Source organism: Miscanthus floridulus, chromosome 3, assembly GCF_019320115.1.
Source record: "Miscanthus floridulus cultivar M001 chromosome 3, ASM1932011v1, whole genome shotgun sequence".
In the NCBI taxonomy this organism is placed as follows: Eukaryota; Viridiplantae; Streptophyta; class Magnoliopsida; order Poales; family Poaceae; genus Miscanthus; species Miscanthus floridulus.
Window position 1 is genome coordinate 84,761,009 of NC_089582.1, and position 19,253 is coordinate 84,780,261.

The window sequence follows — 19,253 nt, forward strand, 5'->3', positions numbered from 1 at the left end:
TTCACCGAGATAGAAGAAACTGGGGTATTAGGACTATCACAAAAGCATACTTAGAAAAGATTCTAAAGAAATAAAGTATGTATGCGAGTAAACCTACGCCTGCTCTTATAGTCAAGGGAAATAGATTTGAAAACTTTAAGTGTTCTAGAAACCGATATGAGATCGATCAAATGAACATGGTTACATATGCTTCAGCTGTTGGAAGCTTGACGAGTGTACAAGTACAAGTAAGAACTTACCCTGACGTAGTTTACGTATCTGGAATATTTTAGCAAAAGTCCAGTCTAGATATAGATCACTAGAATGGAGTTGAGAATGTCTTGCAATTTTGTAAAGTATCGTAGGCCTCATGCTGAGTAAGAAAGAACAAGTACTCTCAAATAGTTAAGGGTACAAATATTAAGTCTTGGCGAGATGTATAGTGAAATTCATAATAGTTGCTAACACTCGCAGTTGAAGTATTATTATGAAAAAGCTTCAAAGAAACAGTTGTGGTGTTATCAGTGATGCATACCATAGTATAGCTTGACATGAGACTTAAGGAACAGGCAAAAAGAGGTTAAGGGAATTAGTACCTAGATTTAACAATGGTAGTCAACAGCAATAATCATTTAAAGTAGTTCACTCCTAAGACAACAGGTCAAGTGTGCTGCCAAACACAATGACATTGAGTTATATGTTGTAAAGGAGAAAATCCATAATCATTTTGAAAGTATTGAGCATATGAGTACCAAGCAAGTACTTGCGGATCCGCTTACCAAAGACTAACCATCCAGTGCGTTAAGAGAACACATAGTCGACATGGGTTTACGGGAAAACCTATGATTTCTGGATACTAAGGGCCTAGTTAAGAATCTGTTTTAAAACAGAGAGGTACATTGTAGTTGTTTAATCTAGTGGTAATTGACCATGATGATGAGGTACGCTCTATGCACTGATCTGAGATGGAATGGAAAAAAAGATAAAGTAAGTTGAGTTTAAGTCATAAGGTGAGATCAATGAGGAGAATGTTAGGATGGTCTCCACCAGTTGGCTCAACGGTCAATTAGGCCCTTGATCCGCGCCCTGATCGGGGGCGCTCAGCCTGTTCTCCTGGCTGATGGGCCCCTATCGCGCAGCACCATAAAAAGACGGTGGGAACTAGAGCACAAGACATGAGGATCACCGGTAGCCGCCAGCCTCAACCCGAAGTTCCTAACCTTATACCGATCGAGAGGGGTGCTGTGAGCGACGACCTAGCGTTCGACGACCTAGCGGGCGCCTGCACGGCTTCGCCTACTACGACTCCACTGGGCATATCACGATGATGCTGTGGCCGTGACTACGTATGGCAAGATATATCACCAAGTCTCCCATATAAGTTAACTTTATCCCTGATTTACTATCCTAAAGGTCATATTTTCTACCACGGGACTCCCCCATCGTTGACTTCCCCCAGGTCTTCGCGCCGGCTCCTCCGCGCGCACCGCTCCCGCTCCTATCACTACCCGTCCCAGTCTCCAATGCCGACTCCACCTCCGGCGCGGACCCCAGCCTCAACAGCGCCTCCGCATCCATCCCCGCTGAGCGGGCGGTTGCGGCCGGTGGACGAGTTCCTTATGCGGCTCGCGGCTCGGGTTGCTTCTGCGGCCGGACTGGCTCGAGTCCTGCGCTGCGGGGATTCCCGGGTTCGACGGCATCGGTGGTGCGGAGACGCCAGCCAGGCGGTGCTTCAAGCAGTTCCTCTTTGCTGACATGAACTCCTGCGGGGCCAGGGTGCTGCCAGAGGGCGTCGGGGGACATACATGCTGAGTTCCTTGATGGCCCCTTCGTGCTTCAGGTTTGACATTGCAGAATCCAATTTGGGAAAATGGTCGCTATACTTTGCCCTGCTGAGCTATTAGCAATTGAGATCCATACTGTTTCTATGCTCCTATTGTGATTTAACTAATTATTAAATTCATGATAGGATTGTTGATCTTCTGATTGGTGATGAGAATGTCTTGATCGAGAAAATAAGATGTACTTTCAATATTCAACTTCTTGTTATTAAATTGCTTCTCATTGGTGATTAAAATGGTGAATCAACTTTACATGCTTAAATCATCTTCAAATTTATGATGAAACCCAAAGCACTGCTCGCTGGCAGTTCTCTGTACATTCCACTCGGTTCATCACCCTATCCATGAACCAGGAATTTCCAGTTTCCATTATCAAACGGAAATAAAGAAGTTCAAGCAAGTAGTTAGAAAGAAAACAGAGATAAAGGCCTATATCTGTAACAAAAGGCTACCACCTGACTCAACGCTATACAAAGCAACTGATACAGGACACGAGCATAATTGAAATTCAAAGTCAAGTTCTAAGAGACTGTCTACTAAGACACCAACTATCAAGCTGCCACATCCGGCAAAGACTCTGATAGTATTCTAGCAGTTTACAACCTTGATTTTTTTTTATACAGCAATATGTGTTCTACTGTCTGGGACACGTTGAGTAATTTTTTTGTCTTTCCAAAGATTGCTCCACTTTTGGTTTTCTTTTGCCTTGTTATTACAATACACATAGTTATTATTAACCCAAAAGCAATGCAAAGTACAAGCCAAAATATGTCCCAACACTAACATACTGTTCATTTTATATACTGAACAGATCTGGTTTATGGGTGACCTCTCTCATAATGTCGTCGGAGTTCGATAATGTAAGTATCTTGCAGTAGTTCTTGTAGTTTCGCAGGCCCTTAATTATGTTAATGAGGATGGACATTTTGAAGATAATTTCTGAGCTAATGTTTGGTCTTAATTGTCAAGCACATGGAAACTTAGTCCTTCTATGCATTTTTAATTCTCATGTACATTCTACTTCAGCTGCTAGTAGAACTGTTAGTATGATCGCATAGCATTGATGCAGTTTAGTATCAGTGTGCCAACTGTTTCTCAGGTGAAAGTGCATACCACTTCTGTATATGTTAGAACAAGAATTTTACATATCTGAATCTAAACGTGTAAACAGTTCATGGTTTCAGTAAATTCAATTATTGTTTTAAAAATGGTAGAATTTTTCATAGCAGATGTGCATTTCACTCAATCAATTTTTCATAGGCCTGATCTACTGGAGATTGCCGCTTTTTATACCACTTCTGTATATGTTAGAACAACAATTTTACATATCTAAATCTAAATGCGTAAAGAGTTCATGGTTTCAGTAAATCCAATTATTGTTATAAAATGTTAGAATATTTCATAGCAGATGTGCATTTCACTCAATCAATTTTTCATAGGCTTGATCTACTGTAGATAGTTAAGATCCATGCACTGGAAATAGTTTAGATCCATGCACTGAAAATAGTGATCCAAATAGCAAAATAGGAGAGAATATGGAAGGTATTGTCGGTTCATGAACAGTATGCCAATCAGCAGCAACTGGAATGGGTGGCGGGTGTTCGCGATGGTCAAAAGCAACTACAATTCTTTTCAGCTGGCCTATCAGTAGACTTAATAATAGCAGATCACAAGAATCATTATAACTTTATAATGATATTCTCGGATAATCACATAAGAATTCTCAGATAATGGCACAGAGGATCAGAAGTCCTGCATATCCTTTAATTTCTTTTTTGAAGTCACAGATCCTTCAATTTCTGAATATGGTTTATAACCTAGCAGATCACAAGTCAAATTCTGACCATGGTCTCTACAATAACAACAACAACAACAAAGCATTTAAGTCCCAAACAAGTTGGGGTAGGCTAGAGTTGAAACCCAGCAGAAGCAATCAAGGTTCAGGCACATGAATAGTTGTTTTTCAAGCACTCCTATCTAAGGCTAAGTCTTTGGGTATATTCCATCCTTTCAAGTCTCCTTTTATTGCCTCTACCCAAGTCAACTTCGGTCTTTCTCTGCCTCTCTTCACGTTACTATCCTGGCTTAGGATTCCACTACGCACCGGTGCCTCTGGAGGTCTCCGTTGGACATGTCTAAACCATCTCAACCGGTGTTGGACAAGCTTTTCTTCAATTGGTGCTACCCCTAATCTATCACGTATATCATCGTTCCGAACTTCATCCCTTCTTGTATGACCGCAAATCCAACGCAACATACGTATTTTTGTGACACTTATCTGTTGAACATGTCGTCTTTTCGTAGGCCAACATTCTGCACCATACAACATAGCAGGTCTAATCGCCGTCCTATAAAACTTGCCTTTTAGCTTATGTGGTACCCTTTTGTCACATAGGACACCAGATGCTTGGCGCCACTTCATCCACTCTGTTTTGATTCTATGGCTAACATCTTTATCAATATTTCCGTCTCTCTGTAGCATTGATCCTAAATATCGAAATGTATCCTTCCTAGGCACTACTTGACCTTCCAAACTAATATCTTCCTCCTCCCGAGTAGTAGTGCCGAAGTCACATCTCATATACTCAGTTTTAGTTCTACTGAGTCTAAAACCTTTGGACTCCAAAGTCTCCCGCCATAACTCCAGTTTCTGATTCACTCCTGTCCGGCTTTCATCAACTAGCACTACATCGTCCGCGAAAAGCATACACCAAGGGATGTCCCCTTGTATGTCCCTTGTGACCTCATCCATCACTAAGGCAAACAGATAAGGGCTCAAAGCTGACCATGGTCTCTAACGTCAGAAATTACTAAATAAGCCAATGTTGGTGGCACAAAATTACAGAGTGCCCAAAATATAGCTAGAAAGTTCTTCCAAGCCAACTTGTAAAAATTACAACACTAACTTACTTGAAAACATATTTACTGCAGTTGAAGAAACGGATTATACAGCTTCCAATCTAAACCTCATCATGATAGCAAGGCAAGTGACAGGTTTAGAGAAGGTTTCATACAAAATTTTATAGTGTTGTTCTTCTATTTGCTGTCTGCTCAAGAAGTCTGTGCAACTCGTACATCCATTTGTGTTATTGGACATGGGGAAGACCTTGTGAAAAGCAGTGACAGCAGAATATATTTTGCATTTATAAATCACCAAATTATAGAGTGATTATACCACAGGCCAAAGGCTAGGCCGCAAGTAGGAACCAGTATTTTGGATTGAGGGCTGTTCTGTCAATTTCCTATTAAGACATTGTTAGCTCGAAATTTGTTACCTCTGAATTCTATTGACTGGAATTGTTGTTCAGGGATTGAAACTTTAGCTAGCAACGCACATTTTATTCCTTAGAGCATACTTCCTATGAAAATCAGAATAGTTCACCTGAATCTGGAACACTTCAGCAGCTCTTGATGATGTCAACTTATAATGAATTTCGAAACGTGTCTCCACTGAAATCAGTTCAAATCAAAATCTTTCATTTCTTGCGGATGGGCAAGATAAGTGGTTTCAGTTTTTCATCCCAAATTGATAGTTCATATTCAGTAACTGGACTGCATATACATACCTGAAAGTTATCCATCCAGACGGGGAATAGTGATGCTTAAATCGCCAAACTGTGACAAGAGTTAATGTTCAATTCTCACAGGCGAAGCTATCTGTTCTTCTTACCAAAAAGCTTTACAACTCTCTGCATAAAAAAAGGAAAGTAAGCCATCGGTTACTGTGGGTGCATAAACAATTATTATGCCCATTCCATACACATATAATGGTAATTGTGACAGGGATGTAATGCATAGTCGATCCAAAGAAATCAAGCTGATCTGAAGCAAATGTTGTCAAACGCTGCACCAACACAACGGTTAGAGCATGACATAATTTACACAAACTTGCACCATCTGTACAATTGGTAACAGGTGATTATGTTAAGTATGAACAGCGCTTTGACAACATGGAAGCTATTGTCGGTTCATGAACAGTAGGCCAATCAGCAGCAACTGGAATGGGCAGCGGGTGTTCGCGATGGGCTGTGATGCTTGATCGGCGAGTGTTCGTAGGTCCACCTTGGCGACGTCGGCTCCGTCTCCGGGTCGGCGACGTCGGCGACGTCGGCTGCAGGGAAGGACGGTAGGCACGTCGGCTGCGGGGGCTCCAGTTCCAGGTCTAGGGCTGCCTACATCCCCACAAATTAGGAACAACGGATGACTTACCGGTGACGTGCGACGGGCTAGGGCGGGCACAGCGTGGGCGCAAGTCCTCCGGGCTACGGGCTAGGGCGGGCATGGCGCAGCGGGGAGGAGGAGGCCGGGCAAGGGTCGTGAGGGCAGCGGATTACGTGCAAGAGGGAGAATGGTCGTCGTGGATCTCAACTAACCTGCTGCGGTGATGAGCGATGACGAGCGGCGTCTTCCTGTCTTCGTTGGGCTCTGACTGCCGCTCGAGATGGCGATGACTGCCACCCGAGATGGCGATGAGCGAGGATCAAGGAGGTCGGTGGCAAGCCTTCGCCGGTGTCGGACCCCAGCCGGAGCCTGCTGCTCACAATCTCTCTGCCTCCGACCTCGCACGCCGTCTGGGGCCTGGCGACCGCCGTGCTGCTAGTGGAGGCACAGGCACAGGCCGCGGCCGCGGCAGCGGCCCTGGTGGACGCGAATGACTTCCGCAAGTACCGCGGCGTGCGGCAGCGGCCGTGGGGCAAGTTCGTGGTGGAGATCCACGACCCCAAGAAGCGCGGCTCCCGCGTGTGGCTCGGCACCTACGACACCGCTCAACTTCCCCAACGAGGTGGGCTCCCGCGGCGCCGACTTCCGGAAACTGCCGCACGACGCCGACGCTGAGCTAGCAGGCAACAAGTCCGTCAAGGCCGAGACTTTCGGATCGCCGGCGTCGTCAGGGACGTCACTGTCCCCCGCGAGAACGACGATGACTGCCGCCCGAGATTGATGGTGAGGTTTCCTTTTGTGTGCGCGATGAATGCGATCACACGATGGCGGCGTTTGCGTGAGGGGGAGTTTCCTTTTTCACCGATTGCACGATGCCAGGCAGACCGATGTAAATTTTAGTTGTAAATTTTACATCAGGAATCCTATATTATTTCTAAATTATTCTAACCACTTTTATATATTATTTTCCTCTTGTACATTTGCATCAGGAATTCTTTCTTATTCTTTATTTTTTCCCACCCTTCCACCTGCCAGCACACGTCGCGGGATCGCACGGGGAGAGGCAGAGCGATGACCCAAAAATTGTCGCACCATTGGGTTGTCTTAGTTTTGTTCTTTTTAGTTGCAGGAGATTATAAAGGGGGAAAACATTCCATGGCATCAATGGTTTGCCAGGAAAAGTAAGGCCACAATTTTCTTTTCTTTTGGTGTGCAACAAGTAGATGAATTTGCGGCATGCTTGTGGTTACGGTTGGTGACCTTGATGATACATGGTCTATTGTTAAACGAGCTACCACAATCACATCAGTTCTCCAATCAAGTTACTTGTTATAGCACCAGGTTACGCACACGAACCAGATATTTTTATGGACCCTTCTCATGGACTGAGACGCCTTAAATTAGTACAGTACTAGACTACTTGTGTGTTATACTATCTCTCATGACACTTGAAATACAAAAACGTCCATGGCCAAGTACCATGGCGTAGAAGACGTAGTGGCAGAGGATCTTGCGGCGAAGGCGATCCGGAGCGGGAAGAGCCAGCGCATCCGGTTCCACCGCTGCAGCGCCGCCTCCCACCACTTCGGCGGCATGTCGGAAAACTTGTGGACTCAGGGGAAGCCGCCGGCGAGGCACAGGCGACCACACAGCAGCAGCGTGCTGTTAGCAACCATACTTGGTTCACTAACTACTCCATTCAGAGGTAGCAGGATACAAGACCTCAGGAGGAGGGAGGTCTGGAATCAGCAAGCAGGGGAATCAAAACTAGAAGGAAGTTACTAGAAGATTCTAGAAGGTGCTGGAGGTAGGAGAAGAGAGAGAGCTACTTGGGGAGGAAGATAAATAGTAGACTTCTGATTAATTCTTCCATGCCCTTGACGGCTGCTCCTTGCCTTCCTTTGTAATGCACATGCCCTGTCGTCTTGGGCCTGCATGGGCCGTCCATGCCAGCCCACCACTAGACAGTCCCTGACATTCTCCCCTTCTTAAAGTTCGGCTTGCCCCCAAGCCGATCGAGAAGATGAGAACCACCAGGATCCCAAAGACAGAACGGGCTCTTGTTGTGAAGATCATAACCTCTACACCTTCCACTTAGAAATGCGATGTGATCAGTGGAAGCACCACACTTGAGTTGTCTTGACTCTGGTCTTAGCTCCCAAGCTGCTATTTCAGGTACGAGCCTATACTGAGACTCCTGTGTGACAAACAGCGCTTGATCAAGCAGCAACTTGCTGTAACTTGAGAGCCACATCATACTAGTAGATGACACTTCACCATTTAAGTTGATAGCATGTATCTCAGCCAATACGTTTGATCGTGGTGCCCATTGAGCACTCTTCTGATGCTGGATACACAACGATAGCAGTACCTCTTCAGGACATGATGGCCAAATGTTTCTTTCTTGCCTCCAGGATAACTGCTCTGCCACATCAAATGAGCAGATGGCAAGTTCCCTCATGCCATAGCACATATGCGCATGATCAGACACCCCAAGATGAGAAAGCTGCTGACAATCATGGATTTCTGCAATCCAGCATTGAGTTGTTGGCAAACTCCAGCATCTTCCTCGGACAAACACCTGCCATCCCACTGAGTTCAAGGAAGCAACACCAAGTTCAAACTGAGAGCGTTTGAAAAATAGATGTGGCTGCCAGGACACCTCAACCATGCTAACAGCAATGCAGACCTCCACTCGGTAAGAAATAGGGGTCCCTGATGCACTGTTGATCGGCAGGAATCCAACAATGGCAGTCCCAAACCTGCCATCTAGCCCAGCTGAATTTGAAGCCTGCGCAGGAGAAGCACCAAGTAGCTGCAACATTGTACGACAACCAAAGGAAGGCCAGGGTGTTGGCCGGAACTTAGCTCCATTAGACATGATCTCCAGTTGAAGGTCGGCCATGAGCATCCAATCAAGAACATGCAGCTTGCTGGCAACTAAACCTGTCACAACCAACTCATTGTTAACGATAACAAGAAGTATTTGAGGAGGTGGCACTGGCTGGAACACAATGCAGCAGGTCATGGACCAATGCAGTCCAGCTCTGAGTAAACAAATAGTTGCCAAATGGGTGTCCAACACTAGTACTGAGGTCAGGTTGCTGTTCAACAAGGCCTTCATAAGGTTCAGAATATCCTCTACTTGCCTTTGAGTAGCAAGAGATGAGACAATCGCCCACAAATTCCCTATGGAGAAAAACCTGAAATCCATGTGAGCTGGCTGCAGATTGCCTATAAGGTAACCACGTTTCACAGGAATCCAGTCTGCAAGCCAGGACGGAATTTGATCTGTGTAGATGTTGAATTTGTTAACGGCATCATGGGAATACTCCTCAGTCTTGTAGCGATAAATCACATTTATCTTCTTCATATCAACATAATAATACTCTCTTATGTGAAATGACAGAGCACTGAGCCTGCTGTTAATAGCACAGATCAAGTTCTTGGATCCATCGGTTACACCAAGCATTTCTCGGCAATAGTGTAAAGCAGAATAGAACAGAGCCTGGATATCAAGAGGATGACCATGGATTTCCATACGCCGATCAATCCTACATGATCCATCAGTTACAAGCAATGTAGGAAACAAGTCAAAGCCATCAGACAGGCACAAATTCAGTATCAGCCTGATGCCTGTCTGCACATCAACCCCTTCTTGTAGAGCGTAGTCTCCAATAATTTTTCCATATGCCCTGGTTTGTTGGCGAATTTGTATAGGCCATGGGGCCTTCCAAAGGCGACCACAGTAACACCTGACAGAGCACCTCTCAACCATGTTGAAAGACGGCCATGGTGTAGGCCGTAACTCAGCATCACAACTCTTTGACCTCAGTTCGCCAGGTGGACGTACATCAGCACTGCCACACCCAAACTCAACTTGCACATGTGGTGGTGGTCATGGTTGCTACTCAACCCAGTCCGATGAAGAAAAGAGCCCCGATTGCACCACAACCACATCACAGCTCCTCCCAAGCACTACAGGCACATCAATCAAGTTGCAATCACAGAGATTAGGGAAATCACCTCCACATGTGAGCAGCTCTGCAGCTTGTAACGCCTTAGTGTCCTGGATGATAGCATGACCCTGGCGCCCCACAGCAGACAGCGAAGCGCCTCGGACAGCAGTGCGAGCATGGAGCACTACAGCAGATGGCAAGGCAGCACACTGGGAGGTGAACACGGGTGCAAGCTCGCTTGCTGTCGGAGGTTGAGTATGGTTCGTCATTTCATCGAACATCATCTGAGCATGAACGGAGATGGTGGCAGGCTTGCTCGAGGCTGCTACCAAAACCTTCGAAGGCACATCCTGTGGAGGAATAGGAGCTGGTGACGCCGTGGCCACGGTAGGAGGCGCCATGGACGACGTGACGGCGAGGCTTCTGTTGGAGATGGTTCGGGTACGTGTCAACTTCTTATTGCACAACGTGGTCATCTCGGTTGGATCACGTGTCACTTCTTCATTGGACCATGTGGCGTATTTTTATTGGTCCACGTGGCCGTTTCTTATTCGACCACGCGTCACGGCACTGTCCGTCCATGTTTTATATTTTTATTCGGCCACGTGGCTTGACAACATCTTTCCACGTGTCAGATTTTTTAATAGCCCACGTGTCGTGCTCTGGCTATTTCACATGTCATGCACTGGTTCCTATTTGATCGCGTGGCCTATTCTAGTTCTACCGCATGGAGTACAATCAAGTCATCATAGAAGTAATTCGAGATCGTCACTACTGCACAGATTGACTACATAACAATTCAGCCTGGCAATCAAATAACCACAATTAACATTTCACACGTCAGCAGCGAACCACTGATAGAGTATCACAACATCAAACCATCACATGGGTCCACACAACAAACCACAAATGTTCACTGCATCAAGCCACGTGAGTTGAAGAATGAGAGTTAATTACCAACAGAGCTTAAGCGCAAGACTAGCTCACAGAGCCTATTGTACTCCTACGGTTGCTGTTGCTTGAATTCCTCAAGCTCCCTTTCAGTCTTTTCTGTATCACCTTTAGTTCATCCACTAGTTCGACGAGTTCAGATGTACTTTCCTGTTCACCAGCAAGCTGCTCCTGAAGTATTATCTCCGCCGATGTCTCTGCTCTGGTGGAGCTTCTCAGGATACTAGCATTCTTAAAAAAAAAAGGTTTTTGCTGCTTGCCTAGGAGGGGCGCTGCCCTGGTAGAGGCAGAGAACCTTGAAAACAACATCAGCACTAGTCATTGGTTGATGTCCATCAGCAACAGGTTATGCATGCATAGCTTCCATAGCTTCCTACAAAATTCAATCAGTAAAACATTAGGTTACAGATAGTAGAAGTGGACTTCAACTGAAAACCCAAGATATTAATTCATAACAAGTAATGCATGACTTCCTCAGACGACTGCTGATAGAGATTATATAAGCACAATGCATAGGTCTTTTGCAGCCTACTACCGATAGATATTACATAAGCACAATGTACATGTACCATATTGATTGGTGTAAAATTACAACTATAAAATTAAATGATGTTACCACATTAGGCTCCTGCTGTGTTTCCTTCTTTTATGGCAATGGGTCCAGTTGATTTCAGGGAAAGCAAATGAAGGTACTTACAACTGCTGCTCTTGCAGCATCGCTCAGACCCTTATTTATACTGGCATGGAAGTCCTTGAAGACTTCCACAGCATTAACATCTTCATCAGGTCGACCATGTTGTTCAAGTCCTAGATCATCATGTTGTTCATCAAGTCCTTGATCGTGTTCTGTGGCCTTCCTCTTGTTCTCCTTCTATTCATATTGTACATGAGTTTCTGTTTATATTTATACAAAGACAAGAGTAACAATAAAACACAACCATCACTTATAAATATTTGCAGCTAGACAACATAGGAGCGAGATCCTGTAGACTGGTGGTAGTTTACTTTTACACGGTTTCGCTTGTTCGTCTTAGATGTTTCCTATAGCTTCATTTGTGTTAGACTGCAGCACAAGTAGACCATAGCAAGACTAGACAGAAAATCAATGGGTTCACACACCTTGTTCTTACCACTAGACCAAGTCTCGACAAGTTCACACCACTGTGCATCGCTCATGCACAGGACAGGAGAGATCGTACTGATCTGATTAGTAGGGACGCCATTGAAGTAGGTTTGCTTCAACCTGTAGCGTGCCTGCCGTACCCCACACTGCAATACATTCCAACAAGCTTTTTGTGTTGGTGGATGAGCCTTGTCAATGTCCAGCCTTGACTGCATGTAGTAGTGTGAATGAAAAGTAAATTCGTTAAAGTTGCTCAAAGCAGAGTTGAATGTCAAGAGAGGATACCCATACATATAGTTAGCCTTTCCACAAAATTTCTGTAATGGACGACACCGGAGGGCTTCTTGTAATGTTTTCAATGTGTCAAAATTGGTATTTGATGCCTGACTACTACACCTGCCTCTGAGGCAAAATTGGCAGCTTGCACTGGATCATATGGCCTTTTGTTCCCCTCGGTAATAGAGATGTCAATCCTCCCATTGATTTGCTCATTTTGTCAAGCAAAATTCCACGAGTTCGAGGCCTCAGCTTCCTCGCACTTCTCGGCAATGGTACTACAAAGTTTTCATACATTCAGATTGTTAGAAAAGTAACATGGATATCAAATAGCTAGTGTGAATTGATTGATAGACATCTGTAAGGTAATACCAAACTAGGCAACTTTCATTGTTCTGTGGGTGAGAGGAGACGGGAGTTTGCTCAGAGGGCTCCTCTTCGGTATGGCTATCATTTTCTGGCCGTGGGCAGTCTCTCACAGGGCTAGGTAGCTCAGAGGTCTCCTCTTCGGCATGGGTATCATCATCTGGCCATGGGTAGTCTCTCACAGGGCTAGGTAGGGTGTCGTCCCAACAAATGTCTCCAGTCAATTCATGAAGTTTGAATTGATCCCTGGGTATAGGTGTCCATGGTGATGGAGAATTATGTTCACCTACTGTTGATACCTCCACCCTTTTGCCAGCGGTAGCCCTCCGAGTATGAACTCCAAGAGCAAACTCTCCTGGTCGTGTTGAATTCAACCGCTTGGAGTGCCTTCGCCCAGGACTCATGGCAGCGCTGCCTTTTGTCCTGCTGTCAGAGCCTCCTCTATGGCTCCTTTGACCCGGACACTGAAATTGGAGATACAAACTTAAGCAGTAAGCATGTACAAATTGCATTGCTACCTACACCCCTCTGAACTAAATACAAGATAGAACAAGCACCTCAATTGCTAGGGGTACTGGCTCATCTTCTAAATCTGAATTTGTTTTATCTGTAACATCAAATCCCTCAACTACCTCCCCTAGTTCAGGGATATATTCTAAATCTTCACCGTGTCTACCCTTTGTGCTTGACTTTTTTGCCTTTGGAGACACATGTTTTGGGCCCACATGTATTCTAAGTTCTTCTATCTTTCTATACTACAAAGGCATTTATTAACTAAAGCTTCTATGGAATGTCAACACAATAGAGCAAGAGTATGCAAATAAGCGCCTAACTAGTAACTACAGGTTATACAGAAGTCATTAATCCGATAAAGCACATGTCAGCTACACTCAACTATAGGAAATATGCAACCCCATCACTATCTACATATCCTTGGTTTAGCCTCTATAGTAGAGCACACATCATAAAATGAATTTGGGTACCTCTTCCTCCGTGTCTGTGTTCAGATCTGGTCTTATCATCGTGGTCACAAAGCTAGTGCGGTCGGTGTTGACGAAGGGGTAACAGATCTGGCTCCGGCTAGGGTTCAGATCTGGTCGATCGTGGTAGGTGCCAAGGTAGGGGATCCGGATCTAGCTGTTAGGAGTATGCCCTAGAGATAATCATAGAGATGATTATATTGCCTTGTATCCTTGATATATTATGAGTTCATTGAATTTCCATTAAAGACAACCTATATCGATTAGCAATTATGTGAATTATTTATGAAACTCTTTTACTTGAATGGTTATTCTAATATTGTCCCTGATCAGAGTTCATGTGAGGACACACATGAATAATGGATCAGCACATTATTAGTTGATTACTATGTTTCACAAGTCATAGACATGAAGATGTCAAACTGATAATGTGGGCACATGTATGACATGGGGCTGGACTGACCCAACGTGAGATGTCGTTATTATCTCTATTCACATCATGTACGTTATGTCCTTAGACCTAAGATTGTTGTATGTATTCAAGATGTGAAACGACCTACTCAGGGACTATCAAACGCTACTCCGTAACAGGGGAGTTATAAAGGTGGTTTTCGGGTTTGCCGGGAAACATGCTATGAGACATAGACAATCAAGAGGAATTTGCCCCTCTCTATATATGAGAGAGATATCACTGGATCACTCTAATGATTAGATCAAGAAATGCATGGCCATGCTTGGGTTAAGTGTTAACCTATGAGTTGGACCAAATATCGTGAGGCAAGGGAATAACAAGTATGTGGTTTTGTGGTGGTTCGTCTGATATGATCTTTGCGTACGCATAGGAGTTGACATGCCTTGCTAGAGGCCGCTATCAACTAATGACCGAGTAGGAGTACTCAGGCCATATCTATGTGTGCGTGAACCCATAGGGTCGCACGCTTAAGGGGCTGGAAGCCTAGTTCGGATTGGATCCGAATTAGACGAGGCTTAGGGTTACTAATGGGCCTCCAACTCGGAAGCTCATTAGGGACGCCTATAAATATGTGGGGTGGGGCAACGGGGCAAATCAATCCACGCCTTTTGGTAGGCATCGCCGCCCATCCTACACCCGCACCTACTGCTCCTCGTGGACCTAGCAGTCCGGAGGCGCAACGCTTCCTCCCTGTACATGTGTATATCTCGGAGGTGCTGCATCTGGAGCACAAGGACGAACCGCACGAAGGGGACGGATGGACGGACGACCTCGCAACTGCACGACACTGCTACGACGTGTTTGACTACATCGAGTCGCTTCCGCTGCACCTGCGCGTCTAGTGGTAATCCCGTGATCTATAACTAGCAGAAGATCCTGTTTTGAGGTCGAAATTTTTGTTTTCCGGCTAGCGTAGCATCCTCATAACCCTGATAGTGGTATCAGAGCCAGGTTACTGTGTCGTTATAGGTTCGGATGAGTGCGTATGGAGATATGCGCGGTTGTAGATGAGTCTCTGATCATGGTTCGTGATTTTACCATGTTGGTCTTGTAACGATCTACTCGTACCGGTCGGAATTCCGCCATCCGAGTTAAGTGATACATGTAAATCCAGTCATGGCAAGATGGAGATCAATTAGATTGATCAAATCGAACCTAGGTCAAGTGCCGAGCGCATGTGATGCGCAATGGTGATAGATTGGATCTACTGCCGGGCGTCGGGGTGCAAGGAAAAGTGCTGTTCGATAAAACAGTTATAACTTTTGCATACGACCTCGGATTGAGACGAGTTCTATATGAAAATTGTAGAGAAAAAAAATTTACATCCGATTCTCACTGGCTTTGCCAGTTTCGCTGAAATTAGATTTGCGAAAAAAGGCCAGGAAGATGGTGTTTTCGGCTTTTTAAGATTAGACGTCAGAATCGGTTAACTCTGTTTTGCAGGAATTTATGACTGGTATAGCCCTTATGTGTATGTGATGCATGTATGTAATTAATTCATGGCTTGCATGTCGTGAGTATGACAATATGGCTGGAGCCACTAAGATATTGTCAAATTGATGTAATGGCCTGCGTGCCAAACTGTGATGATCCTATCCGCGACTATGTAATCTTCTTCACTGCCTTGCGTTAGTGATAGCTAGTCTTGGCAGACTCATCACTGAAGGATGGCATACATGGATCATGGAGATGGAGATCATCATGCGGAACAGTTCGATGGAGATGGAGACCCCCAAAGGAACATTGGGCTACACCATGTCATATCTTTGTGTTAATGCTGTTCTTACTATATTCTACTTTCATGTGCGATAATGTTTTTGTCTACATGCGATGGTGAAGTAGAACGTTCCCTCGGCAATGTTTAAGTTAAAATGCTTCCCCAAACCTTGCACTGTCAGGTGTCTTGTACAATCGGTGGTGGGTCTATGAAATTAGGGTGCCACTGGTTTTCCTTGACTAGACAAGTTCGTATCGGATACTTATAGCAGAAGGTTTGGTTACTTAAACAAGGTCATCCTAACGGTTAGGGACCTTGGAGCATGAGTAGTTGGGCACCAAAGCATAGAGATGCTACCCAACAACAAGAGTCATATGTGATATGATTAGTAAAGAGTTGCTTACCAATCTACCATGTCTTCTAGCGGTGATGCTAAAGCTCACTAGTAGACTTGTTAGTTGTGGGTCTTGAATCACTAAGTTTCAATAGAGGGATATTGATTTTAGTGGGAGTAGATTATATTAAAGTTTTAATATTGTTTACTTTTTATTTGGATACATTGTCTTAGTATTTTGCATAACTTTTGTTGTAGATAAATGGCACCTAGCAGTCAACCATTTACTTTGCGTTCAATTCTTGAGAAAGATAAGTTGAATGGAACAAACTATGCGGATTGGATCTGCAACCTGAGAATTGTTCTTAGGGCAGAGAAAAAAGAAGAAATTCTAGACACCCCATTACCAGATGAGCCTGCTGATAATGCACCTGCTGTAGAGAAAAACACTTAAAAGAAAGCATGTGATGCTGATCTTGAAGTGAGTTGCCTTATGCTTGCTTGTATGGAACCAGATCTGCAGTTGCAGTTTGACAATAACCATGCAGCGCACGATATGATTGTGGCGCTCAATGATATGTTCTAGACTCAAGCTAGGACTGAAAGGTTCAATGTCTCAAAGGCTTTTGCTGAAACCAAGCTAGCAGAGGGCGCAGTAGTTGGGCCACATGTGATCAAAATGGTTGGTTACACTTAGAGGTTGGAGAAGCTGGGCTTCCCAATTGGCCCTGAATTAGCTACTGATTTTATTCTCACGTCTCTTCCGCCTAGCTATGGAAATTTTGTCGCGAACTACCATATGCATGGGTGGAGAAGGGCTTGAATGAGTTATGTGGCATGCTTAAAACAACAGAGGCTGACATCAAGAAAGGTGCTGGCAGTAGCCATGTGATGGCGGTCCAAAACAAGCCTAAGTTTAAGAAGAAGGGCAATTCTTGAAAGAAGAAAAATGGCAAGGCTAAAGATGAGATCTCTAAGCCAAACCCACCTACGCCCAAGGCTGGACCACCTGCTGATGCTGAGTGCTTTCATTGTCATGGGAAAGGTCACAGGAAGAGGAACTGCAAGCTGTACCTGGAATCCATTAAGGATCGCGGTAGTAAAGGTACTCCCACAGCTTGTACACTTGTTGTTTATGTTACAGACATTTTCCTTGCTAATTCTTATATTAATTCTTGGGTATTTGATGCCGGATTGGTTGCTCATATTTGCAATACGATGCAGGGAATGATAAGAAGTAGAAGCGTGGAAAAGGGAGAAGTTGATTTCCGCATGGGCAATAATGCAAGAGTTGCTGCGTTGAACATCGGGACGATGCAACTCCACCTCGCATCAGGATTTATTATGGAGTTGAATAATTGTTATTTTGTTCCTAGTTTAAGTCGAAACATTGTGTCACCTTCATGTTTGATGAAGGATGGTTATTCATTTGCGAGTAAAGACAATGGTTGTGATCTCTAAAAATGACATGTTTGTGGCTTCTGCATCCATTGTGAATGGGTTATTTATTTTAAATCTTGAAGATGCTCCTGTCTGTAATATAAGTGCTAAAAGGCCTCGGCTTAATGAGTTAAGTCCTACCTATATGTGGCATTGTCGTTTAGGTCATATAAGGGAGAATCGCATGAAGAGGCTCCATTCTAATGGGCTTTTAACTTCGTTTGATTTTGAATCATACGAGACATGTGAGGCTTGCCTGCTGGGCAAGATGACCAAGACGCCTTTCACAGGTTTTCCTGAGAGGGCGGTAGACTTGCTGGAACTCATACATACTGATGTATGCGGACCAATGAGTACGACAGCAAGAGGCGGATTCCAATACTTCATAACCTTCACTGATGACTTTAGTAGATATGGCTATGTCTACTTAATGAAACATAAGTCTGAGACATTTGAAAAGTTCAAGGAGTTTCAGAGTGAAGTAGAGAATCAATGTGGCAAGAAAATTAAGGCTTTGCGATCTGATCGTGGAGGCGAATATTTGACCCACGAGTTTAGTAATCATCTAAAGAGTTACAGAATTGTTCCACAGCTTACGCCACCTGGAATGCCTCAGAGAAATGGCATGTCCGAGCGACATAGTCAGACTTTGTTGGACATGGTTCGGTCTATGATGAGCCAGTCAGACCTACCGTTATCATTTTGGGGATACGCTCTAGAAACAGCCGCTTTCACATTGAATAGGGTACCATCTAAGTCAGTAGTTAAGACACCACATGAGATGTGGACTGGTAAGAGTCCCAGTTTGTCTTTTCTAAAAATTTGGGGTTGTGAAGTTTATGTCAAATGACTTATGATAGATAAACTAACACCCAAATCAGACAAATGTTTTTTCGTGGGATATCCGAAGGAAACTTTAGGGTATTACTTCTACAACCGATCAGAGGGCAAAGTGTTTGTTGCTCGGAATGGTGTTTTCTTAGAGAAAGAGTTTCTCAAAAGAGAGAAAAGTGGATAGAAGGTGTATCTTGAAGAAGTTCAAGATGAGCCAGTTGGGAAGGACTCTATGAGTGATGCTAATGTAGCAGAACAAGTTGAGATACCCGTGGCAATAGAAACACTGCCACAACCACGAAGGTCAGCAAGAATCCATGAGTTGCGTGGGGATTTGTTATTATTAGATGATGACGAACCTACGACTTATGCGGAAGCAATGATGGACCTAGATTCCGAGAAATGGCAAAGTGCCATGAGATTCGAGATAGATTCCATGGGAAACAATCAAGTTTAGAACTTGGTTGACCCGCCTGATGGGGTTAGACCCATAGAGTGCAAATGGATCTATAAAAAGAAAAAGGATATGGATGGAAACGTTCACATATATAAAGCTCGACTTGTTGCAAAGGGTTTTTGGTAAGTTCAAGGAATTGACTACGACGAGACTTTCTCGCCGGTAACGATGCTTAAATCTATCTGGATCATTCTAGCAATAGCTGCTTATTTCGATTATGAGATATGGCAGATGGGTGTTAAAACAGCCTTTCTAAATGGAAATTTGGATGAAGACATGTATATGATATAGCCCAAAAGTTTTGTTGATCCAAACAATGCTGGAAAAATATGCAAGCTTCAGAAATCCATTTATGGGTTAAAG

The 19,253-nt window shown here is 44.3% G+C and overlaps 1 long non-coding RNA gene across 1 annotated transcript; it reads left to right on the forward strand.

Annotated features, from left to right (window-relative positions):
- Positions 1-1,412: 1,412 nt before the first annotated feature.
- LOC136541843 (uncharacterized) lies at positions 1,413-2,768 on the forward strand. The gene is made up of 2 exons (XR_010780513.1): positions 1,413-1,819; positions 2,632-2,768. It is a non-coding gene; the product is annotated as an uncharacterized lncRNA (long non-coding RNA).
- Positions 2,769-19,253: the final 16,485 nt, after the last annotated feature.